The following is a 27290-nucleotide window of genomic DNA, read 5'->3' as shown; positions in this document are numbered from 1 at the left end:
GTGAGCACTTTGGTGATAGTGACCACAATTTGGTTACATTTACTTTAGTGATGGAAAGGGATAGGTATATAAATGCAGTGCAAGTGTTATTGCTGGGGGAAAAGCAATTATGATGCGATCAGGCAAGATTTAGGATACATAGGATGGGGAAGGAAACTGCAGGGGATAGGACAATTAAAATATGGACCTTATTCAAGGAACAGCTACTGTGTGTCCTTGATAAGTGTGTACCTGTCAGGCAGGAAGTGGTTGAGCAAGGGAGCTGTGGGTTTACTAAGGAAGTTGAATCTCTTGTAAAGAGGAAGAAAAAGGCTTATGTTAGGATGAGACGTGAAGGCTCAGTTAGGGCATGTGAGAGTTAAGAGTTAGCCAGGAAAGACATAAAGACAGAGCTAAGAAGAGCCAGGAGGGGACATGAGAAGTCATTGGCAGGTAGGATCAAGGAAAACACTAAAGCTTTCTATAGGTACATCAGAAATAAAAGAATGATTAAAGAAAGATTAGGGCCAATCAAAGATAGTAGTGGGAAGTTGTGCGTGAAGTTTGAGGAGATAGGGGAAGCACTAAATGAATATTTTTTGTCAGTACTTACAATGGAAAAAGACAATGTTGTTGAGGAGAATACTGAGAGACAGGCTACTAGACTAGACAAGACTGAGGTTCACAATTCTGGACAGTGTGAAAATAGATAAGTCCCATGAGCTGGATGGGATTTATCCTAAGATTCTCTGGGAAGCCAGGGAGAAGATTGCAGAGCCTTTGGCTTTGATCTTTGTGTCATCGTTGTCTACAGGAATAGTGTCAGAAGACTGGAGGATAGCAAATGCTGTCCCCTTTTTCAAGAAGGGGAGTAGACACAACCTTGGTGGTTATAGACCAGTGAGCCTTACTTTGGTTGTGGGTAAAGTGTTGGAAAAGGTTATAAGAGATAGGGTTTATAATAATCGAGAAAGGGATAGTCAACACTGCTTTGTGAGGAGCTGGTCATACCTCACAAACCTTTTTGAGTTATTTGAGAAGGTGACCAAGTACTTGAGGGTAAAGTGGTTGATGTGGTTTATATGGATTTCAGTAAGATGTTTGATAAGTTTCCTCATGATAGGCTATTGCACAAAATACAGAGGCATGGGATTGAGGGTGAATTAGCAGTTTGGATCAGAAATTGGCTCGCTGAAAGAAGACAGTGTATGGTTAATGGGAAATGTTCATCCTGGAGTTCTGTTACTAGTGATATACTGCAAGGATCTGTTTTGGGGCCACTGCTGTTTGTTATTTTTGTAATTGACCTAGATGAGGGCATAGAAGGATAGGTTAGAAAATTTGCAGATGACATTAAGGTCAGTGGAGTTGTGAATAGTATTGAAGGATGCTGCAGATTACAGAGGGACATAAATAAGCTGCAGAGCTGGGATAAGAGCTGGCAAATGAAGTTTTATGCGGAAAAGTGCGAGGTGGTTCACTTTGGAAGGAACAACAGGAATAGAGAGTACTGGGCTAATGGTATGAGATGAGCACAGAGATCTTTGTGTCCATGTACATAGATCCATGAAAGTTGCCACCCAGGTTGCTATGGTTGTTAAGGCGGCATACAGTTTGATAGTTTTTATTTGTAGAGGGATTGCGTTTCAGAGCCACGAGGTCATGCTGCAGCTGTCCAAAACTCGGAGTATTGCATACAGTTCTGGTCACCGCATTATAGGAAGGATGTGGAAGCTTTGGAAAGGGATCAGAGGAGATTTACGAGGATGCTGCCTGGTATGGAGGGAAGGTTCTATGAGGAAAGGCTGAGGGACTCAAGGCTGTTTTTGTTAGAGAGAAGAAGGTTGAGAGATGACTTAATTGAGACATATAAGATAATCAGAAGGTTATGTCGGGTGGACAGTGAGATCCTTCTTCCTCGGATGGTGATGGCTAGCACAAGGGGACATTGTTTTAAATTGAGGGCTGATAGACATAGGACAGATGTCAGAGGCGGTTTCTTTACTCAGAGAGTAGTTGGGGCATGGAACACACTGCCTGCAACAGTAGTAGACTCGTCAACTTTAAGAGCATTTAAATGGTCATTGGATAAACATATGGATGAAAATGGAATAGTGTAGGATAGATAGGCTTCAGATTGGTTCCACAGTTCGGCGCAACATTGAGGTCCGAAGGGCCTGTACTGCGCTGTAATGTTCTATGTTCTATGTACCTGTAGAGGCAACCGTTGAGGATAATACTAAAAGTCTGCAGAGAGATATAGAGAGGTTAAGTGGAGTGTCAGAAACTTGGTAGATGGATTACAATATGGGAAGATGTGAAGTTATGCACTTTGGTAAAGGAGCTGAAAATTATTTAAATGGAGAAAGATTGACGAAAGCTGAAGTACAGTGGGTTTTGATTGGTCCTCCTGCGTGAATCACAAAAAGCCAGCATACAAGTTTGATGGGATAATAGTAATGGCAAATGGATGATTGGCCTTTATTTCAAAGGAATGGAGTATAAAATAGGGAGGTCCTACTAAAAGCATACAAGGCACTAATCAGATCACAGCTGGAATACTGTGAACAGTTTTGAATCACACAATCATACATTAGAGAAGAGGCCCATTGGCCCATCGAGTCTGTTCCCTTATCTAAAGAAAAGATATATTGATATTGGAGGCAGTCCAGACAAGGTTCACTGAGCTGATCGTAAGTATGGATTTTCTTATGTGATAGAGATTGATAAATTGGGCTTATTGGGGATTAAAAGAATGAGAAGAGACATTATTAAAATATATATGATTCTTTGGGGGCTTGAGATGGCAGATGCTAAGTGGTTAGTTCCCCTTGTGGGAGGGTCTAGGACCAGAGGGTCTTAATTTTAAAGAAAGAGTTCACCAATTTAAGGAAGAAATTAGGGAATTTCTTATACTATCCAGTCATTAGTTTACAGAATTATTTACCCCAGAGAGCTGTCAAGGCAGGTAAATGGAGTCAAGGGTTGATCTTCTAGGAATGAATCACTGACAAACTCAAATACTTTCTTGTTTGCTACAAATAAATATATTAACAAAATTCCTCTTGAATATTTTATTGGAAGTATCGGCTTAACTATTCTGTAATTAACATACCAATGCTCATTCCTACTGAGAATTTTGCAAACCACATTCAGTCTCTACACCTTCCCAAGTATGTAAAACGCTGATCCTTTTAAATTCGTAAAATGTGAAACAGATCTTGAATGTTGCTTTATTCAACTTCTTGAGAATTCTGAGGTAAATCATATCTGGCCCAAGGACCCTGATTCAAATTATCCATAATTAACACTTGCAAGCAAATCTTTTAAAGATATAACGGCAAGAGAGAAAAAGCAGATTTTTCCAATTTTGTTGGACAGAAATTTTATCGGAAAAAGCTCTGTTTATGCATGCAACGATAAATGTGAGTATCTGCTAGAAAGTCATTCAATGGAAATTAAAAGTAGGAATATTAGCCAGTTCTTTAAAAAAAGTACTCCAGGGATGTTCTGACCAGCTGTAAAGCTTTGACCCATTCCTGCTTGAAATCAGCTAACACAATGCAAACCATATGAAGCATTTAGCCACTGACCACCTGGGGATATTGATTCTGGCCCTTTTGCAAGGAAATACTTGCAAGTTATCTGTGATAGTCGAGTAATTTTCAAGAGGTTGTGAGCATTCTAATCCATTTTTAACGAATTTTAGCATCCAATGTTATTCTTAAAATAACATTTCTACACATGCCATTAATTTTCTGGCTTTTTCTAAACTTTATTGCACCGTGTTGACTGATCCTGAACTATGAACTAATTTTAAACATTCCAAGATCAACATGAAACTCTAGATTTTGACATCCATTTGGCTTTAAACTAAACAATACGGAAGCAAGTGAATTTTGAGTCTTTACGTCGATAAAAGAGGAAACACTGCCTTCCAAAAATCACACAGCTCAGTCATCAATTTCTGGCATTTGATTCTGTCACATAAATAATTGTAAAACAATGTTGAATTACATCATCTAATTTTCCAGTTCTAACAGTAAACGAACAAATTGAACCTAGTAATTTTGTAAGGCACAGACCAAAATCAGTCAATTAGGTGACAATTTAGCACCTAGAGCATTAGTCATCCTCCATTAACTACGTGTACTCGATTTCAAAGGCACTTAGATAATCTGTGGGCCTCTGGCTGAATTTGCTATTTTTGATTTTGCTGATTTTGGCTTTTTTAATTTTCTTACTCGTTCACAGAATGTGGATGTCTCTGGCTTGGCCATCATTTATTGTCTGTTTTTAATTGCTTGGAGAAGGATATGATGAGATGCTGTTTTGAAATGTTGCAGTCCATGTGGTAAAGTTACATACACAGGGCTTTTAGGGAGACAATTCAAAGATTGTGACCCAGTGATACTGAAGGAATGGTTACATGGTTTCAAGTCAAGATGGGGTGTGCCTTGCAGGGTAACTTGTAGGTGGTAATGTTCCCGTGCATTTGTTTCCCATATTCTTCTAGATGGTACGTCTTTGGACAGTGCTGTCTAAAGAACCTTGGTGAGTTGTTGCAGTGCATCTTATGGATGGTACTGAGTGCTGCCACTGTATGTAAATGGTGGATGGAGTGAATATTGAAGTTGTTAGGTGGGGTGTAATCAAGCAGGCTGCTTTATGAATTTAAGTGTTGTTGGATCCGCACTCATCCAGGCAAGTGGGGAATATTTCATGACACTCTTGACTTAAGCACTGTAGATGGTAAATAGGCTTCAGGTGAGTTACTAAATACAGAATTCCCAGCCTCTGACCTGTTTTTATTGCCACGGTATTTATACAGCTAGTCCAGTTCAGTTTCTAGTCACTGGTAATCCCCAGAATATTGATATTAGAGGATTCGTTGATGGTGATGCCCCTGGACATCAAGAGATGATACTTGGATTCTCTCTTGTTCGAGACTCTGGTTCATCCCAGGAATGTAAAAAATAGTGAACCTTACAGTAAGACTTGGATATTAACAGAGGAGGGGTTAGTGGAGAGGGGAGAGTTTGGAATAGGCAACCTGGAATTTCGGATTTCTTCGACCACTGTGAAATTTATTGCATCTGGTTGTGCCTTTCGGTCCTGGTAGGTTTTCTTCCAGAATTCAAGCTGATTGGTTGTCTTGTTTTCTGTATAATGGATAGCAAGCTAGAGAAAGCCACAGATCCAGGCAGATCTGTTTTACTACCCTGGGGGAGAGGATCACATGACCAGTGGGGACATTTGGAAGGTGAGAGGGGAATGGAGGGATTGAATCCTGATAGAACATACAACAATACAGCACAGAACAGGCCTTTCAGCCCACGATGTTGTGCCGACCATTAATCCTCATGTGAGGTAAACCTAATGTAAGAACCCTCAAATTTCTGTGACCATATGCATGTCCAGCAGTCTCTTAAATATCCCCAATGACCTCGCTTCCACAACTGCTGCTGGCAACTCATTCCATGCTCTCACAACTCTCTGCGTAAAGAACCCACCTCTGACATCCCCTCTATACTTTCCGCCAAACAGCTTAAAAATATGACCCCTCGTGTTAACAATTTCTGCCCTGGGAAAAAGTCTCTGGCTATCAACTCTATCTATACCTCTCATTATCTTGTACACCGCAATTAGGTCCCCTCTCTTCCTTCTTTTTTCCAATGAAAAAAGTCCGAGCTCAGTCAACCTCTCTTCGTAAGATAAGCCCTCCATTCCAGGCAGCATCCTGGTAAACCTCCTCTGAACCCTCTCGAAAGCATCCACATCTTTCCTATAATAGGGCGACCAGAACTGGACACAGTATTCCAAGTGCAGTCTAACCAAAGTTTTACAGAGCTGCAACAAGATCTCACGGCTCTTAAATTCAATCCCTCTGTTAATGAAAGCCAAAATACCATATGCTTTCATAACAACCCTGTCCACTTGGGTGGCAATTTTAAGAGATCTATGTACCTGCACACCAAGATCCCGCTGTTCCTCCACACTGCCAAGAATCCTGTCTTTAATCTTGTACTCAGCTTTCAAGTTCGACCTTCCAAAATGCATCACTTCACACTTATCCAGGTTGAACTCCATCTGCCACCTCTCAGCCCATCTCTGCATCCTGTCAATGTCACGCTGCAGCCTACAACAGTCCTCTATACTGTCAATGACACCTCCAACCTTTGTGTCATCTGCAAACTTGCTAACCCATCCCTCAATCTCCTCATCCAAGTCATTAATAAAAATTACAAACAGTAGAGGCCCAAGAACAGACCCCTATGGAACACCATTCACCACTGACTTCCAGGCAGAATACTTTCCTGCCACTACCACTCACTGTCTTCTGTCGACCAGCCAATTCTGTATCCTGACAGCTAAATTTCCCAGTATCCCATTTCTCCTGACCTTCTGAACGGGCCTACCATGGGGAACCTTATCAAATGCCTTGCTGAAGTCCACATCCACCGCTCAACCCTCATCAACTTGTCTAGTAACATCCTCAAAGAACTCAATAAGATTTGTGAGGCATGACCTGCCCCTCACAAAGCCGTGCTGACTGCATTTAATCAAGCCATGCTTGAGGTGATACTAGTGAGGTGCTCCATCCTGTGAGTATCCAACCTCAGATTGTGAGATGGCTTCAATCCCTAAAACAAGGAGCTTTTTGAAAGGGGTTCTAATGGAGGCAATGGGATGCTTAGAGGGTATGATGGGTCCACTTCTGCTCCTCCTGGCTAACAAGTAAGCCAGAAAAGGCACCTTCACTTCAAAGGTATCCTCACCTCATTTCAGCTGTCAGGTTTTCAAAGGAGCCTCCATGGTTTATTGTAAGATCTGCATATTAGGTTAGGTCAGAGGATGACAGCCTCATCTCAATACTTATAACCCACTTCCTGGAAACAGTTCAGCTGCCAACCTTCCATTATGATATCTGGAAGTGGGCAGATTTTGAAAATCCTAACATCTTATCTGAACCCAACAGCCTATTTGGCATGGCATTACAGTAGAGCCTCCGTATCCACAGATTCAGTTTCTACTGTTTCAGTTATCCATGGTTTACCGCAGCCTGAAAATATTACATGGAGCATTCCATAAATAACTCGGGGGCTGTCGGGGAGGTAAATTTTCCATTTAAATGATAGGTTTTGCGACTATCCGCGGGTTCGGGCATCCACGGTAGGTTTTGGAGCGTATCACCTGCGGATATGGGGGGACACCCGTAGTTTCTCTTTAGCATTTACCTGTGGGACAGAATGAGGGCAAGAAATTGCAACTCAACAGACTGCATAGGTTATACGACACAGCTTAAAGCTCACACAGCTGCCAGAAGCATTGGGTTACTAGTTTAGTGAATACTTTTTTTTAAAATCATGTTACATTGTAAAGGCCATCTGAGCCTATATAATGTGACCTCTGAATTCTTATTTAAATGGACTCCATTCACATTCCCTCTTTGTTCCATCTTTGTGACAATTCACACTAAATTTACTACAATGTCCATCAAAGAAGCCTTTGAATTACTTTAACAGCATGAACATGATGCCTGACATTTCTTCAATCATTCCTGACACTTAAAATCTTTAATGATAATTTCATCCCAAATTTGTGTACTAAACATCTATATAGTAAAATCTGATACAGTAAACATTTTCTCGTGGTGAAATACTGTTTTCTCATTTTTTGTAATACCTTTGTTTAAAAACATATCCAGGTTTGCTGAGGACACTAAATTAAGTAGAAAAGCAAACTGTGCAGGGGATGTGGGGGCTCTGCGGAAAGATTTAGATAGGTTAGTGAATGGGCAAGGGTCTGGCAGGTGAAGTACAGTGTTGGTAAATGTTAAGTATCCACTTTGGAAGTGAAAATAGTAGGTCAGAGTATTATTTAAATGGTGAAAGATTGCAGCATGCTGTTATGCAAAGGGATTTAAGAGTGCTCATACATGAATCCATAAAGTTGATTTGCAGGTGCAACAGGTAACCAGGAAGGCAAATGTAATATTGGTTTTCATTTCTAGATGGATTGAACTTAAAAGCAAGAAGGTTCTGCTGCAATTGCACAAAGTGTTGGTGGGGCCGCACCTGGAATATTGTGCGCAGTTCTGGTCTCCTTACTTGAGGAAGTTATAAATCACAACACCACGTTATAGTCCAACAGATTTATTTGAAAGTACTAGCTTTTCGAGTTACTTGATGAAGGAGCAGCGCTCTGAAAGCTAGTACTTCCAAATAAACCTGTTGGACTATAACTTGGTGTTGTGCGATTTTTAACTTTGTCCACCCCAGTCCGATAGCAGCACCTCCACATCATGGCTACTTGAGGAAGGACATACAGGCTTTGGAGGCAGTGCAGAGAAGGTTCACCAAGTTGATTCCAGAGATGAGAGTGTTACCTATGAGGAGAGGTTGAGTCACCTGGGACTGTACTCACTAGAATTTGAAAGAATGAGAGAGGACCTGATAGCAACACACAAAATTATAGATAGATAAGATAGAGTCAGGAAAGTTGTTTCCATTGGTGGGTGAGGGCTAGCACTAGGGGATGTGCCCTCAAGATTAGGGGGGTAGACATAGGACAGAGATGAGAGGAATTGCTTTTCCCAGGGAGTAGTGAGTCGGTGGAATTCTCTGCCCAAGGAAGCAGTAGAGGTAGCTTCATTAAATATATTCAAGATACAGTTGGATGTGTTTTGCATGGTAGTGGAGCTAAAGGTTATGGGGAAAATGCAGGTAGGAGGAGCTGAGATAATGGATAGATCCTAATGAACGGCAGAGCAGGCTGGATGGGTCAAATGGCCTACTCCTGCTTCTATTACTATGAAACTATGAAAACATCTAGCTAAGTATTATTTATTCAGTGAACATGAAATATAAGGCATGGATCTGGCTTGTGACAGTTAAACTCATAGCCTTTCATTAATATGCTATCCAGAGAATTCTCGTCGAACTGGCAGCTGTATGGTACCTCACTTAGATCAATGTTTTCAACTTTAGTTTGAAAACAGAAAGATGAAAAAGGATAAAAGTCAGACCAAAACCATTTTGCGAAATATTCATCCAGCAAAATTCCATGTCAGTTAAAAGTTTGAATTCATGTGTCATTCAAATGATTTTATCTTTTTGTCTGGTTGGTAGTTGAATAGAATTTTTCTATTTCATTTAAGCCAATTCAAAGGATGATAAAACTTAAATATTTTGTAAAAGGAGTATGTTGTCAAAGCTACTAGCACACTTAGAATTGTTCAGCAAGTCAATTACAGATACAGTAGATGCTTTGACTTGGGTCTTGAAAATGGGTGTTAATTAAGTACAGTCGATACTTTGCTATGAACACTTGGAGGAACATATACAAAGTCGAAGAGCCCTACAGCATGGAGACAGGCCCTTTGGCCCAAACTGGTCCATACTGACTAAAATGTCTGTCCATACTAACCCCATTTCCTTCTAATCTTTCCTATCCTTGTATTTGGACAAATGTTGTCTTTTAATGTTGTTAATGTAACTGCCTCAACCACTTCTGCTGGCAACTCATTCCATATGCGTACCACCCTCTGTGTAAAAAGGTTCCCTTTTATTCTTTCCCCTCGAACCTTAAACTGATGCCCTCTGGTCCTCAATTCTCCAACCCTAGAAAAAAGACTAAGTGCAATCACCCTATCCACCTCTATAAGGAACCCACTCAGTCTCCTATGCTCTAAAGAAAGAAGTCCTAGCTTAGCCAACTCCCCCTATAACTCAGACAATTGAGTCCAGGCAACATCCTGGTAAATTTCTTCTGCACTCTTTTCAGTTTAATAACATCCTTCCTAATTGGTGAGCGGCCTCACCAATACTGTGTATAACTACAACATAACTTCCCAATTTCTATACTCGATGCCCTGACTGATGAAGGCCAGCATGCCAAAAGCCTTCTTCACTGCCCTGTCTACTTGTGACTCCACTTTCATAGAGCTGTGACCCTGAACTCCAAGATCCCTCTGTTCCACAACACTCCTTAAGGGCCCTACCATTCACCATGAAAATCCTACCTTGATTTGACTTTCCAAAATGCAAGACCTCACACTTATTTACGTTAAACTCCATTTGCCATTTCTTGGCCCACTTCCCCAACTGACCAAGGTCCTGCTGCAATTTCTGGTAAACTTCCTCACTGTCCATGATACCACCTATTTTATTATCATCTGCAAACTTACTAATCATGTCTTGTACATTCTCATCTAAATCATTGATATAGATAACAAACAGTAATGGGCAAAGCACTGACCCCTGAGGCACTTCATTAGTCACAGGCCTCCAGTCTGATAAGCATCCTTCCACTATTACCCTTTGCTTCCAACCATCAAACCAATTTTGTAACAAATTTGCCAGTTCGCCTTGGATTCCATGCAATCTAACCTTCCACAGCAGCCTCCCATGTGGCACCTTACTGAAATCCATGTAGACTACAACTACCGCCCTGCCCTCATCAAGCTTCATGGTCCCTTCATCAAAGAACGCTAACAAATTTGTGAGGCATGATCTCCTACTCATAAAGGTATGCTGATTACCCCTAATCAAACCCTGTCTTTCCAAATGATTTACAAATTATTTGATTTGATTAGCCATTTGTCAGGACATACAGGCTATGTACCTGCATTGTGTTGGTACTGAAACTCAATAACAATGCTGCTTAGTTGTGTGACAGGCAGAGCATCTTTTGAACTGATGGAAACACCCTGTTAGTAAAAAAAAATCAATCTCATTGCCATTGCACAATAGTGTAGCTTGTTTACACCTGCTGTTCGAATGATCAAGTACCTACAGCAACATTAAACTTTTTCTCATCAATATTCAAACAATTATATTGTTTAACTCAATGTTTTCTGTAAAGGCTGCAACTATTACAATTTAATATTGTGTGTTTCCCAGAATTTACTAAAGCATTGTTGGCTGCCAATGAAAAAAGCAAAAGAAAAAGTGCTGAAGATCAGAATTCATTCATTGAGAAAGATAGGTTCATGAAGCAAAAGCGAATAAAAATGCAGCAACTCCTTTTATGTCATGTCCATATCTGTCCTTATCCCAGGACTCAGATATATAGAACCTGACACCTACAAATGATATTTGAGATTCTTTCACAAGAAAAGATTATCACTGAGATATGTCAGAGCCTGCAGATGGCCCAAATTTTGTCGTCAGTAGCAACAAATGCAAGTCCTTTGGTATGATTACAGCTGCCAAAAGACCTTCAGTGTGTCTTTGAATAGAAACTTGCTTAGAGTCGGATATCCAAACCAACGTGTCACCCTTAAAAGGGATCAAGGAATTGTGTGAACTGAGCAAGTAACAATGTGTTGCTTCAACTAATCAGGTTGAATAATCCTTACTGACGTATGCAATGTCTAAATAAGGAAGACTTATTTGTTGTGGTTCTGTTCGCCGAGCCGGGAATTTGTGTTGCAGATGTTTCGTTCCCCTGTCTAGGTGACATCCTCAGTGCTTGGGAGCCTCCTGTGAAGCGCTTCTGTGATCTTTCCTCCCGCATTTGTAGTGGTTTGAATCTGCCGCTTCCGGTTTTCAGTTCCAGCTGGAGGAAAGATCACAGAAGCGCTTCACAGGAGGCTCCCAAGCACTGAGGATGTCACCTCGACAGGGGGCGAAATGTCTGTAACACAAATTCACAGCTCGGCTAACAGAACCACAACAATGAGCACCCGAGCTACAAATCTTCTCACAAACTTTGAAGGAAGACTTACTTTAGAATATTATAATCACGAACTGAAAGTTAAATAAATATCATGAAAAAAGAGATGGAGAGAAAGAGATAAAGAGGCAGACAATAAACAATGTTTGACTTTATTCAAGAAAGGACAGCAGCAATTGGAATTTCTCATTTAAGGAATTTCTCATTCCTTGAAATCCGAAGGAATGAGGCTTCACATTTGTAAAAATCAATTCTCCATGTGAAAAGGGTTACTTAAGAATAACCATGTTGTTAAAAATTCACTTGCATTTGATTGGGGAAGCAGTAGTCTTTTCTACTATATCTGAGTAATTAATGACTGAAGATAGCAATATTTATTGCAATGTCATGTCAGGTAATGGCATGTCAAAGCATGTAGAAGAGCATGACATTCAACAGAAACTTTCAGAAAATTCAGATTTTACTGTGCATGAGTGAACATTAAATACTGCTGTCTGATTTAATACTCATATCCTTAGCACAAAATGTGTAGAATATCTCAGATTGCAACAGCTGGTTCTGTAGTTGGGATGATTAGTAGGGCATTATGTTTTAATGCTGTTGGATCCTTCTGACATTCTTTCATTTTAATTGTTTCTTCAGCAAACAAAGACTCCTAAGTCTCAAAAGATCCTCAGTAATAGTCCATTTAGATAAAGTGAGCAATTTGAAGAATTCAGTATGATGGAAGGTAAAGACAGCTCAAAAATGCTCATAAACAATGTATTGTCTTCCCTATCCTTTAGTTTATATGGCTTTAGTCAGAATTACCAGACTTGTGAGACGTTCTATGGATTCGTCTGACATTCAAGAACAATTTTGACATAATGTGTTATTGTTGGAGAAGCTATCCTTATGAAACATTAAACCAAGACCCTATCTGTGTGTATTCAAATAGTTGTGGTGGCTATTAAGCATCCCATGATGAAATTCCAAGAAAAGCATGTTTCCTGAACAAATTTGTTGTTGAATATCATGAGTAGAAATATATTAATTGGATATTTGTTATATTTCTGTCACTGAGTTTTGTGTCATTTCAAACCACTGTCAAATTTGCCTATGAACTTCTAAAGAACATGCTAGTGCAGTAAGAGCTAAAGCTGAAAATGTGTTGCTGGAAAAGCGCAGCAGGTCAGGCAGCATCCAGGGAACAGGAGAATCGATGTTTCAGGCATAAGCCCTTCTTCAGGAGAAGGGCTTATGCCCGAAACGTCGATTCTCCTGTTCCCTGGATGCTGCCTGACCTGCTGCGCTTTTCCAGCAACACATTTTCAGCTCCGATCTCCAGCATCTGCAGACTTCACTTTCTCCAGTAAGAGCTAAAGCCATATCCATGAAATATTAAAGGAAGAACTGCCATTAAAATATATTAACTAGTTAACATATGTTGAGTCAAGTGAGACAGGTGGTGAAGGGCATTTGAATCCAAGCTAATTTTAAACAGCTGACAAACGTGAAAGTCCTTTTGCAGGAGGATTGAAGCAATTATAAATTCAAGATAAATGTTAACCTTGGAAAAATTCATGCAAAACAGCAGATCTAAAAATCAAAAGGGTGTGCATGTCAGGAGTAAGATGAGGAGTACCAGAACTTTGATATGTGAACTTTATTCGTCAGGCGTACCAACCACTTAATCCAACCAATTATGCACTTTACAGAGCTGTAGATCTTGTCAAGCTAATGGCAATGTATAGATGTCCAGAGGACAATGATACTTCATTGGCTTTAAAGTGTTTGCTGTAGGACCCATAAACACTGAGCCACCATGCCACCCAAGAAATTCCCCCTTTTAAGAGATGTATGGCTAGCATTGAAATATTTCAACGGTCACACAGATCAGATCTTGCTAGATTTGCTGAGTCCTGAAATATTAATTTTATTATTCAAGCTTTTCTTTTTAGACTTTTTAGTCAACAAAAGTCTAAAAAGAAACTTTTACTTTTTAGTCAACAAATTTCAGAAGGAAATTGCCTTCTCAGGCATTCCAAAGCTCACAGACAATGCAAATTTTACTTTATAGAGCGCATTGACCCCATCAACATTTCGAAGCCCACCACTCCGAACCCTTAGCTAAAAAGTCTTTGTAATTCTGCCATCAACTTACATCTCTAAGCAGTCAGAGAATGTTTCTAACTCAACTTATGCAATAGTTATTTTTGAGTCATTAGAAGTGATATTACTTGTTTATTAATATGTTTTTCTGTGAAGATAAATTCAGATTAGATTCCCCACAGTATGGAAATATGTCCTTTGGCCCAACAAGTCCACACCCACCCTCCGAAGAGTAACCCACCCAGACCCATTCCCCTACCTCACCCTATATTCACCCATGACTAATGCACCTAACACTACGGGCAATTTAGCATGGCTGATTCACTTGACCTGCATATCTTTGGACTGTGGGAGGAAACCGGAGCACCCGGAGGAAACCCACGCAGACACGCAGAGAATGTGCAAACTCCACACAGACAGTTGCCCAAGGTGAGAATCAAACCTGGGTCCCTGGCGCTGTGAGGCAGCAGGGCTAACCACTGAGCTACCATACCGCCGAAAGCCCCAAAAATCCAACTTTCTTGGGGAAGAGAATTTCAGTCTCCTTGGCTGCATAGAAACACAATACAAAATATTTTTCAAATTCAGAAGCATAATAATACCAAAAAGACACTGGGACCTTTTCTAAAAAAAACTTTGTAGCCATAACAAAATATCCCTTACTAATGAAATGGCCAATGGTTATAGCTGTTAAGCTGTCAACAACTGACAGTTAAAGTGTTACAAATTTAGGTACACACTTCTTTTAAATTTCATTTAAAAAATAATCAAAGACCCAACATCCCAAAGAAGCTACTATATTCTCTGGCCTCAGGCTCCTACCAATCTTCATTGAGAGTACATTTATCAAACTTTCAGACAAAACTGAGTGGCCAATTTTCTCCCTTTCCCCTTCAGAATGTAGTGATTCCTCAGTGCAGCACAATTCTGTGGTTGTTAGCTTTCAAACATGCTTCATCCATTGTCCCTTATTTGTGAATGATCCTTGACAATGAGTGTCATCAGACCATTTAACAGGATCAGAGCAGAGCCTATCCTATTCTCATTGACATTTCAGCATGTCCACTTCGAGCAGAGATTGCTCAATAGCACTATGCAGAATAAACCCAGACTAATTTTGCTTCTAGTTGAATAGAGACACTCAGGCCAACTGTAATTATCTCTAAATTTCACTTTTACTGATAAGAGCTAACAGCACAGAAATGGGACCAAAACAGAGATTTCCAAAGTATGTACCATACAGATGTTCAGTGAATAGACTTCATGAAATGTAAGATGTAGGATCAGAAGTAGGCCATTCAGCCCATCAAGTCTGCTCCATCATTCAATGAGGAGAAAGTGAGGTCTGCAGATGCTGAAGATCAGAGCTGAAAATGTGTTGCTGGAAAAGCGCAGCAGGTCAGGCAGCATCCAGGGAACAGGAGAATCGACGTTTCGGGCATAAGCCCTTCTTCAGGAACTTCAGGAATTCAATGAGCATACTGGCTGGTCTGATAATTCTCAACTTCACTTTCCCACCTTTTCCCCATTGCCCTTGATTCTCTTACTGATCAAAAATCTGTCTATTTCAACCCTGAATGTACTTAATGACCCAGCTCAACATCCTCTGTGGTAAAGAATTCCAGATTCACTACCTCTGAGAGAAGAAACCCATCTTCATCTCTGTCTCAAATGTGCAGCCCCTTGTTCTGAGATTATGATCTCTGGCCCTAGACTCTCCCACAAGGGAAAACAACCTCTTTGCATACACCATGTCAAGACTGCTAAGAATCTTGTATCTTCCAATATGGTCATGGATACTGTAATGGGTGCATCAACTCTCTGAAATTGGACTTGGACCTATGATCTATGATCTTCTAACTCTGACACAATAATGTCACTCAGCCATTGTTAAAATCTGAATATTGTCCGATGTGTGAAGCTCATTCAAATAAGAGATATGAGGATCATTCTACAACCATACAAGCGACCAGCCCCAACACCTAATTTTGTCAGTCTGTATGGAGGCACAATCATTTTAGTAAAACACTTATTTGCTGTACTCCATACTGATCAAGTCACTGTGCAGATGCATTGGCATCGCAATGTTTCCTGTTAAACATCTGTGTGCTTTTAAATTGCATGAAAATTTTCCAGAATGTTGCGCACATGTTCTCTGTGGTCACCAAATAACAGTGACAAGTTGATTAAAAGTATAGTAATGCAAGATTCCAGAATTAAGCAAAGCATGAACATATTTACCATAGCAGAATTTCAGACAGTTATGTATTTATTCCACTTATTCTCACAAAGGGTGCACAGATTAAACGGCATTGCCTGAGTCACTCCCATCTATTTTATTATGGTCAAAAAATGTGGTGCTGGAAAAGCACAGCCAGTCAGGCAGCTTCTGAGGAGCAGGAGTCAACGTTTCGGGCATAACATTCCTGATAAAGGGCTTATGTCTGAAACGTCGACTCTCCTGCTCCTCGGATGCTGCCTGACCTGATGTGCTTTTCCAGCACCACACCTTTTGAATCAAACCCTGCTCTTCCACTAGCCACACCATTTAGAGTCATCCAGCATGGAAAAAGACTCTTCAATTCAACTCATCCATGTTGACCAGGCATCCTAAACTGAACCAGTCCCATTTGCCTGCATCTAAGTCTTTCCTATTATTGTCTAAATGTCTTTTAAAGGTTGTAATTGTTCTAAGGAAATGGGTGACACGATGGCAGAGTGGTTAGCACTGCTGCTTTACAGCGCCAGAGACCCGGGTTCAATTCCCGCCTCAGGCGACTGACTGTGTGGAGTTTGCACATTCTCCCCGTGTCTGCGTGGGTTTCCTCCGGGTGCTCCGGTTTCCTCCCACAGTCTAAAAATGTGCAGGTCAGGTGAATTGGCCATGCTAAATTTCCCGTAGTGTTAGGTGTAGTGGGATGGTTCTGGGTGGGTTGCGCTTCGGCGGGTTGGTGTGGACTTGTTGGGTCGAAGGACCTGTTTCCACACTGTAAGTAATCTATCTAAATCTAATCTATCTAAGAAATGATGCTGGATACTCACCTCATCTATGCCCCTCATGATTTTATTCACATCTGTAAGGTCATCCTTCAGCCTCCTATGCTCCAGGGAAAAAGATCCCAGCTTATCCAGCCTCTCCTTATAACTTAAACCTTCCAGTCTCAGTAACATCCTTGTAAATCATTTTTGCACTCTTTCCAGTTTGAAAACATCCTTCCTACAGCAGGATGATCAGAATTGTATGCAATACTCCAAATGTGGCACTACCAATCTCTTTTACAGCCATAACATGACGTCCCAACTCATATACTCAGTTCTCTGACTGATGAAAGTATGTCAAGCACATTCTTCACCAGCCTATCTACCTGTGATGCCACTTTCAAGGAACAATGTACCTGCTACTCAGGTCTCTCAGTTCGACAACACTCCCCAGGACTACTGTTAACCGTGAGAGTCCGGCCCTGATTTGTCTTATTAAAATATAACACGTCACATTTATCTAAATTCAATTCCATCTGCCTTTCCTCGGCCCACTGACCGAGTTGATCAAGTTCCCATGATATTCTTAGATATCCTTCTTCACTATCCACTATCCCACCAATTTTGGTGTCATCCACAAACGTATGAAGCATGCCTTGTACATTCTTATCCAGATCATTTATATAAATGATGAGTAACAGTGGACCCAGAACCAATCCTTGCGGAAAAGTGCTGGTCACAGTCTGAACAACAACCCTCTACCCCCACCTTCTGTCTCCTACCATCAAGCCAATTTTGTATCCAATTGGCTAGCTCTCTCTGGATCCCAAGTGATCTAACCTTATCAACCAGTCAAGAGGGTGGTGCCAAGTTACAGGGTTGGATCTGGAATCAAGTGGGGGGAGGGGAGATCGGAATATTGGTGAAATTGACATTGATGCTGTGTGATTAGAGGGTCCCAAGGCAGAAGATGAGGTATTCTTCTTCCAGGTGTTGGGTGGCTAGAATTTAGCGGTGGAGGAAGCCCAGGAGTTGCATGTCCTTGGTGGAGTGGGAGGGGAGTAGAAGTGTTTGGCCACAGGTCAATGGGGTTGTTTAGTGTGTGTCGCCTGGAAATGTCCTCTGAAGTGTTCTGCAAGTTGGCGTCCTGTGACCCCAGTGTAGAGAAGACCGCATCAAGAGCAAGGACACAGTAGATGAGGTATTTGGAGGTGCAAGAAAATCTCTGCTGGATGAGGAAGGATCCTTTGGAGCCTTGGACGGAGGTGAGGGGGGAGATACCAGTGCAGGTTTTACACCTCTTGCAGTGGCAGGGGAAGGTGCCGGGAGTGGAGGGTGGGTTGGTGAGGGGTGTGGAAATAACGATGGAGTCGTGGAGGGAATGGTCTCTGCGAAATGCTGAAAGGGGTGGATAGGAAAATATATCTCTGGTGGTGGGGTCTGACTGTACTTGGTGGAAATAGGGGAGAATGATGCATTGTATCCAGAGGTTGGTGTGCTCCGCAGTATCTGCTCCCTGGAGGACCAATTCCACTCCAGAATATCTCTGATGGCTCCCTCCTTCAAGGACTGCAATTTCCCCTCCCACATGGTCAATAATGCCCTCCAGCGCATCTCCTCCCCTCAAACTGCAACAAGGACAGAACGCCCGGTCCTCACTTTCCACCCCACTAACCTCCAGATACGCATCATACTCCACCATTTCCACCACCTACAATCAGACCCCACCACCAGAGATATATTTCCTTCACCACCCCTATCTGTGTTCCGGAGAGACCATTCCCTCTGCAGCTCTCTTGGTAGGTCCACGCCCCTCACCAACCAACGCTTTACCCCCAGCACCTTGCTTGCCACTGCAAGGGGTGGAACACCTGTGCCCACACCTCCCACATCATCTCCATCCAAGGCCCCAAATGATCCTTCCAAATCGGGCAGAGATTTTCCTGCAGCTCCAAACACCTTATCTACTGAGGCCATTGCTCTCAATGTGGTCTCCTCTACATTGAGGACACAGGACGCTAACGTGCGGAACATTTCAGAGAACATCTCTGGGACAAGCGTACCAATCAACCCCACCACCCACTTCAACTCCCCAGCCCCCTCTCCGCCAAGTACATGCAAGTCCTGGGCCTCGTCCACCGCCAAGTTCTAGCCACCCGGCGCCTGAGAAAGAATACCTCATCTTCCATCTTGGGACCCTCCAACCACACGGGATCAATGTTGATTTCACCAGTTCCTTGATATCCTCTTCCCCCACCTTATCCCAGATCCAACCGTCCAATACAGCACCGCCCTCTTGAACTGCCCTACCTGTCCATCTTCCTTCGCACGTATCCACTCCACTGTACATTCCGACCTATCACCATCCACCACACCTTCATCTACCTATCATATTCCCAGCTATCTTTCCTCCTCCCATTTATCTCAGTCCCCTTTGGCCCTCCCCCACATTCCTGATTAAGAACTTAAGCTTGAAATGTCAACTCTCCTGCTCCTCGGATGCTGCCTGACTGGCTGTGCTTTTTCAGCACCACATTTTTTGACTCTGATCTCCAGTATCTGCAGTCCTCACTTTCTCCTATTTCATTATGGTGCTGACCTCCACAAATCCAAAAAGACCAAGTTCCTCTGCAAGACCTGACTTGTTCTAACCATTTCCCCTCCTCAGTAACAGGAGAGGTTTAAGGCTGACCATAATAGGTTAAAAGCTGCTAATTCTTGTTAATTCACTTTGAGACCAGTCTACTCCCAATATGTCATACATTCTACAGTGGGAGTGTTACAATATCAGTAAGCCAGTTGGCTCTGCTTTGTAGTGTAAGTCGTTTACAACCTTTAAGATATGTACAGTCACTGACCACCAGCTATTCAACCACAATGAAGGTGGTTAGTTGTTAGTTGTTCCCATAAGAATGTTCAAAGTTGAAAAAGAAAGCATGTGGATACACTAATGGGCTATTTTATTTATTTCACTTTCTTTATTTCTTCATCTAGCTGCTTTTATATTTCTGTGTTTTGGTTTATTTTTCTGTGTTTTAAGATTACACCTGAGAGTGGCAACACTATACAATACTTCTTACTGTATTTTGTAACAAGATACATGTAACAATAAATACATCAAATCAAATTTTCCACTTGATGCTTGTTGCTGAATCTATGGCGGAGACTTTACCCTAAAGGCAGTCACAGAGTACTTGGTCTTGTTTATTAAAGACATTTTCTATTCCAACTTTACTGGAATAAGATCATAAGACCATAGGACATAGGATTGGAAGTAAGGCCATTCGGCCCATCGAGTCCACTCCGCCATTCAATCATGGCTGATGGGCATTTCAACTCCACTTACCCGCATTCGCCCCGTAGCCCTTAATTCCTTGTGGCATCAAAATTTATCAATCTCTGCCTTGAAGATATTTAGCGTCCCGGCTCCACTGCACTCTGAATTCCACAGGCCCACCACTCTCTGGCTGAACAAATGTCTCCGCAATTCTGTTCTGAATTTACCCCCTCTAATTCTAAGGCTGTGTCCACGGGTCTCCTCGCCTAACGGAAACAATTTCCTAGTGTCCACCCTTTCCAAGTCATGTATTATCTTGTAAGTTTCTATTAGATCTCCCCTTAATCTTCTAAACTCCAATGAATACAATCCCAGGATCCTCAGCCGTTCCTCGTATGTTAGACCTACCATTCCAGGGATCATCCGTGTGAATCTCTGCTGGACACGCTCCAGTGCCAGTACGTCCTTCCTGAGGTGTGGGGACCAAAACTGGACACAGTACTCCAAAAGAGGCCTAACCAGAGCTTTATAAAGTCTCAGTAGCACAACGGTGCTGTTATATTCCAACTCTCTTGAGATAAATGACAACATTGCATTCGCTTTCTTAATCACGGACTCAACCTACATGTTTACCTTTAGAGAATCCTCTACTGGCACTCCCAGATCCCTTTGTACTTTGGCTTTATGAATTTTCTCACCATTTAGAAAGTAGTCCATGCTTTTATTCTTTTTTCCAAAGTGCAAGACCTCGCATTTGCTCACATTGAATTCCATCAGCCATTTCCTGGACCACTCTCCCAAACTGTCTAGATCCTTCTGCAGCCTCTCCACTTCCTCAGTACTACCTGCCTGTCCACCTAACTTCGTATCATTGGCAAACTTCGCTAGAATGCCCCCAGTCCCTTCATCCAGATCTTTCATATATAACATGAGCAGCTGCGGCCCCAACACTGATGGTTTACTTTCATAAGTAGGAAATCAGAAAAAAAACCATTAAGAGAGCATGTGCCTCTGTTACACTGTGTCAACTAATCCTCACCCAAAACCATTTCACTGAGAAGGCCTCAGTCCAGTCAACAATCAATGACTTGTTTTGAAAACTCTATTAACATAGTAATAGCTGTGACAAATTCCCCCTCAACAGTTGAGAAAATCCTCAACACACTAAAACATTCAACAATACTAAACAAGAATTCCCTGTATCCCAATGTTAATTAATCATTTAAAAAAATCCAGAACCTGGATTTGGATATGCATCTTTACCAAAAACTGATTGTTTCTTCCTTAAATCACGTCTGATATGTGTATTAGGATTTGTTGAAATCTGTCCATTGTTTTTTGAAATTCTTTACAGAAAATCAAACTTAAAAAACAGGGACAAAGACATGACCTCCTCCCATCTTTAGTGGCAGAGATTAGAACTAAATTGTTTAGCCATGATACATTTATTCTAATGCAAAAATCTAATCTCTTTATGGAGTATGGCCGTTACTGACAGGAGAATCTATTGTTGGTCTGGGAAAGGTCTTTCCAATAAGAAGATCTTTTTACAACTGCCTCTCACAGAGGATTGACCATACAGGATCACTGCTGAGAACAAATGAGACCAATCAAATTAGTGTGGTTTTTGAATAAGGTACCACCCAAACTAAGTAAAGATGGTAGTTGTCTTGAAAGGATGGGAGTTAGGTTATTATAACAATACCACAGTTTCATGTCTTAGCAAATTAAAAACAGAAAAGTCTAGTAGCACCTGTGAAGGCAGAAAGAGAGTTAACGTTTCTTGACTGCAATATTCTTCTTCAGAACAAACGGGTTTCATTTTATTTAAAATTCTCAAACTGTCATACATAATAATGACGATTAAATAAATAAGGAATTGTTTGGTTAGGTCTGCAGATGACACCAAGTTAGGAGGTCTCTTGAGCATTCGGAATGGGGAAAGGAGTTGAAGAATGACAGAGGCAGGAGAAGGGAGGAGGAAGAACATGTGGTAAAATGCATTCAGTCTGGAAAAGTGCAATTCTTCAGATTTGTGAGATTAGAAATCAGAATATTTTGTTTAAGCTGAGAGATGAAAAGCTGTAGAGGGACAATGGAATTTGGCATCCAGGTACACACATCAATCAAAGCTAACGAGATAGTATGAAAAATATAAAAATGACTAAGAAGTCACCAAGGCTCCTTAGCCAAGCACCTTCCAAGCCCACAACTTCAACCACATAAGAAAAAAGAGCAGCAAATTCATGGGAACACCACCATCTGCAAGTCTGCCACCAAAACACACACCATTCTGACTTGGAAATATATTGTTATTCCTTCACTTTTGCTGGGTCAAAATCTTGGAACTGGTGCCCTATTAGCACTGTACTGTCCTTACAGCACAAGGACTGCAGCAACTTCAAAGAAGGAAGCACATCTCCTAACCAGCAGTACCCAAATTCTGTGAACACATTAAAGAAAAGAGAGGCTGAACAGTAAGAGAGTTCGACTTCAATTGTACAGAATCTGGAGTACTGTGTACAGTTGTTTTACCAAGGATAATCATCATAGATTCACCAGAATTACTTTTTAAAATTCATTCATGGAATGTGGATGTCACTGGCCAGAGCAGTATTGATTGATCATCCCTAATTGACCAAAGTGTAGTTAAGGGTCAACCACTGTAGGTCTGGAGTCACAGACCAGGTGAGGATGGCATACTTCCTTCCCTAAAGTACAATAGTGAACCAGATGTGCTTTTAATGACAATCAACAGTAATTACATGGTTGTTATTCAACAAGCTTTTAATTTCAGATTTTAATTGAAATCAAACTTACCCATCTGCTATGGTAGGATTTGAACCAAACCCTCACAACATTAGCTGACATTCTGAATAGTCATGCAGTATTATGCCACCACCTTCACTTAAACCAAGTTTTAAAGGGTTGAATTATGAGGGTGTGTTGTATAATCTTGGTTCAAAATCGCACTGTGTTTAGAAATTTGAGGATGAACTAATCCAGGTGCTTGAAATGATGAAGTTATTTAAAATTATCTGTATTATCTATTGTGGTGGGGAAATCCAGATCAAGGAAACATAATTTTAAAATTAGAGTGAGCTCACTAATAAACAATATCAAGATACTTTTCTTGCATAAAGTTGGAAAATTGGAACTCACTTCTCTAAAAGATTGAAGATGTTTCAATTGAAAGGATCCAGACTGAGCTGAATATATGTTTCCGTAAGGATGGATACGGTGGACAGAGATTTCCTACTCTTCTTAGAAACAGCAATTATGAAGGGATATAGATTTAAGATGATTGGCAAAAGGATCAAAGAGGGCACGATAAAAACTCTATTTCACCCAGAGGGTTGCGAGCACCTGGAATTTGCTGCCCAGTTGGTGGTTGAAGTAGAAACCCTCAACTCATTAAAGAGAAGCTTGAATCTGCACCTGAAGGGCTATAATCCACAAGATTACAGTTTCAGGTGCTGGTAAATGAGATTAGAATGGGCAGATAGTTTATTCAGTCAGTGCAGAAGTGATGGGATGATTGGCTTCTTTCTGCGCTGTTACTTTTCTAAGGTTCTAGTTTTTAAGTCCAAGGATCTGGTTAAAGGTAGTAAGAATATCAGCCATAATTTAATTGAATGACAGACAAGGTTCAAGCGGCTGACTATTTCCATTTCTCTATTCCGGTTCCTAGATTCCATCATGGGATTAGAACTCGTATTCACGTTCTCTGGATTACTAATTCAGTAACAGAGAACACCTCTGGGACACCTGCACCAACCAACGCAACCACCCCGTGGCCGAACACTTTAACTCCCCCTCCCACTCTGCCAAAGACATGCAGGTCCTTGGCCTCCTCCATCGCCAGACCTTGGCAACACGACGCCTGGAGGAAGAGCGCCTCATCTTCCGCCTAGGAACCCTCCAACCACAAGGGATGAATGCAGATTTCTCCAGCTTTCTCATTTCCCGTCCTCCCACCTTTTCTCAGTCCCAACCCTCAGACTCAGCACTGCTTTCTTGACCTGCAATCTTCTTTCCGACGTCTCTGCCCCCATCCCCTCTCCGGCCTATCACCCTCACCTTAACCTCCTTCCACCTATCGTATTCCCAACGCCCCTCCCCCAAGTCCCCCCTCCCTACCTTTTATCTTAGCCTGCTTAGCACACCTCCTCATTCCTGAAGAAGGGCTTATGCCCAAAACATCGATTCTCCTGTTCCTTTGATGCTGCCTGACTGCTGCGCTTTTCCAGCAACACATTTTTAAACTATCTGAGTGCTGTCCAATGTAAAGTGTACATTCCAAGAAAAAACAGTCTGAGCCAAGTGCTGCCTGAGATTCTAACAGTGATCATTTTGTTAGTGTTAATAACTTCCAGGTTTTCGAGATCCATTTTATTCCAGGCATATGTGCAGCACGCTTAATTTTATAAAATATTAGATTTACCTTTCTTTTCTGAGAATATCAGCAAGAATTCAATTATAAATAACAATCTCCAGTACTTATTGCTGATTTATCGGAACCAGACTTTGGTGTAAGTACTTACAGGTAAAACTTATTAACATTCTGAATCCACATGCCAAACTTCAAAAGATTTCAAAATTAATTTCTGGCTTCACTGAGGTCAGAACTTGATACAATTGAAGGATTTAGGTTTGAAATCTGGCGATAACATTAGCAGAATTCTGTCCAGATGACTTATGGGATCAGAGCTGAGAGTGAAGACCTAAAGACAGTTTTCACTGCAGATGCAATTTCCAAACATCTGGATTCGTGCTATTTTTATAATTGAAGGTTACTTTTACATAGAATGGAAGTTAGAGATTAATTCTTCACAGAATATACTGGGGGAAAAAAACACAGCAGTCCAGAAATTGTTTTGCAAGTCCGTTTTTTAGCTAAAGCTAGTACTAAAGGATCCAGTGCAGAGTGCTGTGAATGAGTACTCAGTGTGGGATGGAAGTGCCTTATCTGTGCTATTGGTTAAACTGTCCTGTACTCAATCATGAAGCACACATAAAGTCAGTACAAGTTCCATTTCCAACACAAATCAGTGTGTGAACTTCTTTTTCAGACCACTTACTCAAAATAATTCATGACTAACCAGCAAATAAAATGGAAGCAGAGCTTCAATGGTACACTGCAGCAGGCCAACAACAGAAAGGTGAAAGTGGGAGCAAGGTAGAGGATTAAAATGATAAGCATTAAAGTGCTCAGGAATATGCTTACAGAATGAGTGGAGGTGACCACAAAGTGGTCACCCTGTCTGCATTTGGCTTACTCAATGTACAGGAGACCATATTGTGAGGAGTGACTACAGTAGACTAGATTGAAGGAATCACAAGTATCAGTGCTTTATTTGGAAGAAATCTTTGGTTCTTTGGACTATAAGATGGAAGGGGGTTTACAGGCAGGTCCTCATTTCAAGGGAGGTCAAGTATTAAGGTAATGAAGACTTCTTCCAACTATACAAGAAATTGTGATACTATCCACAGTTTCAGTCTCCTTCCTGAAGGAGGGATGTAGTTGCATTGGAAGCAGTTCAGGGAAAGACCCATGTCAGACCCTGGGCAACAAAGGACGTTTTCTTTTACCCTTTAAATTTTATTTATTCATGGAATATGGCTTTGCTGGCTGAGCCAACATTTGTTGCCTAGCTCTAGTTGGCCTTGAGAAGATGACCTGCCTGATTGAACTGGTGCTGCCCATTTATTGCAGATGGACCTATAATTCTTAAAGGAGGGCATGATGAAGGAATGATGATGTAGGGCAACATAGTGGCTCAGTGGTTAGCACTGCTGCCTCACAGTGTCAGGGACCTGGTTCCATTCCAACCTTGGGTGACTGTCTGTGTGGGGTTTGCACATTCTCCCTGTGTCTGCATGGGTTCCCTCTGGGTATACTGGTTTCATCCCACAGTCCAAAGATGTGCAAGTTAGGTGGATTGGCCCTGCTAAATTGTCCATCATGTAAAGGGTTGTGTAGGTTGTCTGGATTAGCCATGGAAAATGCAGGGTTATAGGGTAGGGGGATCAATCTGGGTGGGATGTTTTTTGGAGGGCCGGCATGGACTTGTTGGACTGAATGGCCCTGCTTCCAGAAATATTCTATGACTGTATGATATTTCAAATCAGGATGCAGACACACTTGCGGTGGTGTGGGGTCTGGGGGTTCTGGGGTGGGGGGCTTGAAGATTGTTGTATTCCTATATATCTGCACATCTTATCTTTCCAGATGGAAGTGGTCGCGGGTTTGGAAAGTGCTGTCTCAGGAGCCTTGGTGAATTTCTGTAGTACATCTTGTAGGTAGCACACACTGTTGCTAGTGTATATTGGAGCGGTGGAGGGGGTGAACATTTGTGGATGTAGTGCCAATCTAACAGACTGCTTTGTCCTGGATGGTGTTAAGCTTCTTGAGTACTGTTTGAGTTGCACAGCATTATATGAGTTAGTCCAGTTCAATTTCCAGTCAATAGTAACCCCTCAACGCTGGTTATACCATTGATGTCAAGGGACAATGGATAGATTCTTCCCTTTTGGAGACAGTCATTGCCTGAAACTTATGGCGGCTGTCACTTGTCACTTCTTAGCTCAAGCCTTGCTGCGCTTGGACATAGACTGTTTCAGTACCTGAGGAGTTGTGAAAGGTGCTGAACATTTCATAATCATCTGCACAACATCCCACTTCTAACTTTATGATATAGAATCTGTTGCATCTTATGTTTTGTGTGCATCTGTGTTTTGGATTAAGGGACTACTAATTCTTGATTAGACAGTCTTTTCCACCTCTTTCAAAAGATAATATTTTACAAAGATCGTAGTACAAAAGGGAATCAATTGGCTATTTTGTTACTGAACAAAGAGTTATACAAATGTGGCAAGCATTGCCCCACTATTTAAAAACGATTACAGGAAACTACATTCTGGATTAGTGGTGCTGGAAGAGCACAGCATCCAAGGAGCAGCGAAATCGACGTTTCGGGCAAAAGCCCTTCTTCTGATGAAGGGCTTTTGCCCGAAACGTCGATTTCGCTGCTCCTTGGATGCTGCCTGAACTGCTGTGCTCTTCCAGCACCACTAATCCAGAATCTGGTTTCCAGCATCTGCAGTCATTGTTTTTACCTACAGGAAACTACAGACTGGTGAACCTGACATCAGTGGTGGGTAAGTTGTTGGAGAGGATTCTGAGAGACGATCTACATGCGTTCGGAAAGGCAAGGGCTGATCAGGGATAGTCAGCATGGCTTTATGTGTGGGGATGTCATGTCTCACAAAGTTGATTGAGTTT

The 27290-nt window shown here is 41.5% G+C and overlaps 1 protein-coding gene across 9 annotated transcripts in view; it reads right to left on the bottom strand.

The window, feature by feature from the left end:
- The window catches only part of gas2a (growth arrest-specific 2a), a 245497-nt gene that overhangs the window by 49661 nt on the left and 168546 nt on the right, over positions 1-27290 (bottom strand). The gene's annotated exons all lie outside the window — the stretch shown is intronic.

The sequence above is a fragment of the Chiloscyllium plagiosum genome, unplaced genomic scaffold, assembly GCF_037043375.1.
Source record: "Chiloscyllium plagiosum isolate Xiang-an unplaced genomic scaffold, Cpla_swu_hap1 HiC_scaffold_18, whole genome shotgun sequence".
NCBI lineage: Eukaryota > Metazoa > Chordata > Chondrichthyes > Orectolobiformes > Hemiscylliidae > Chiloscyllium > Chiloscyllium plagiosum.
Note: the sequence above shows the minus strand (reverse complement) of the source record. Positions and strands in the feature narration are given on the sequence as shown.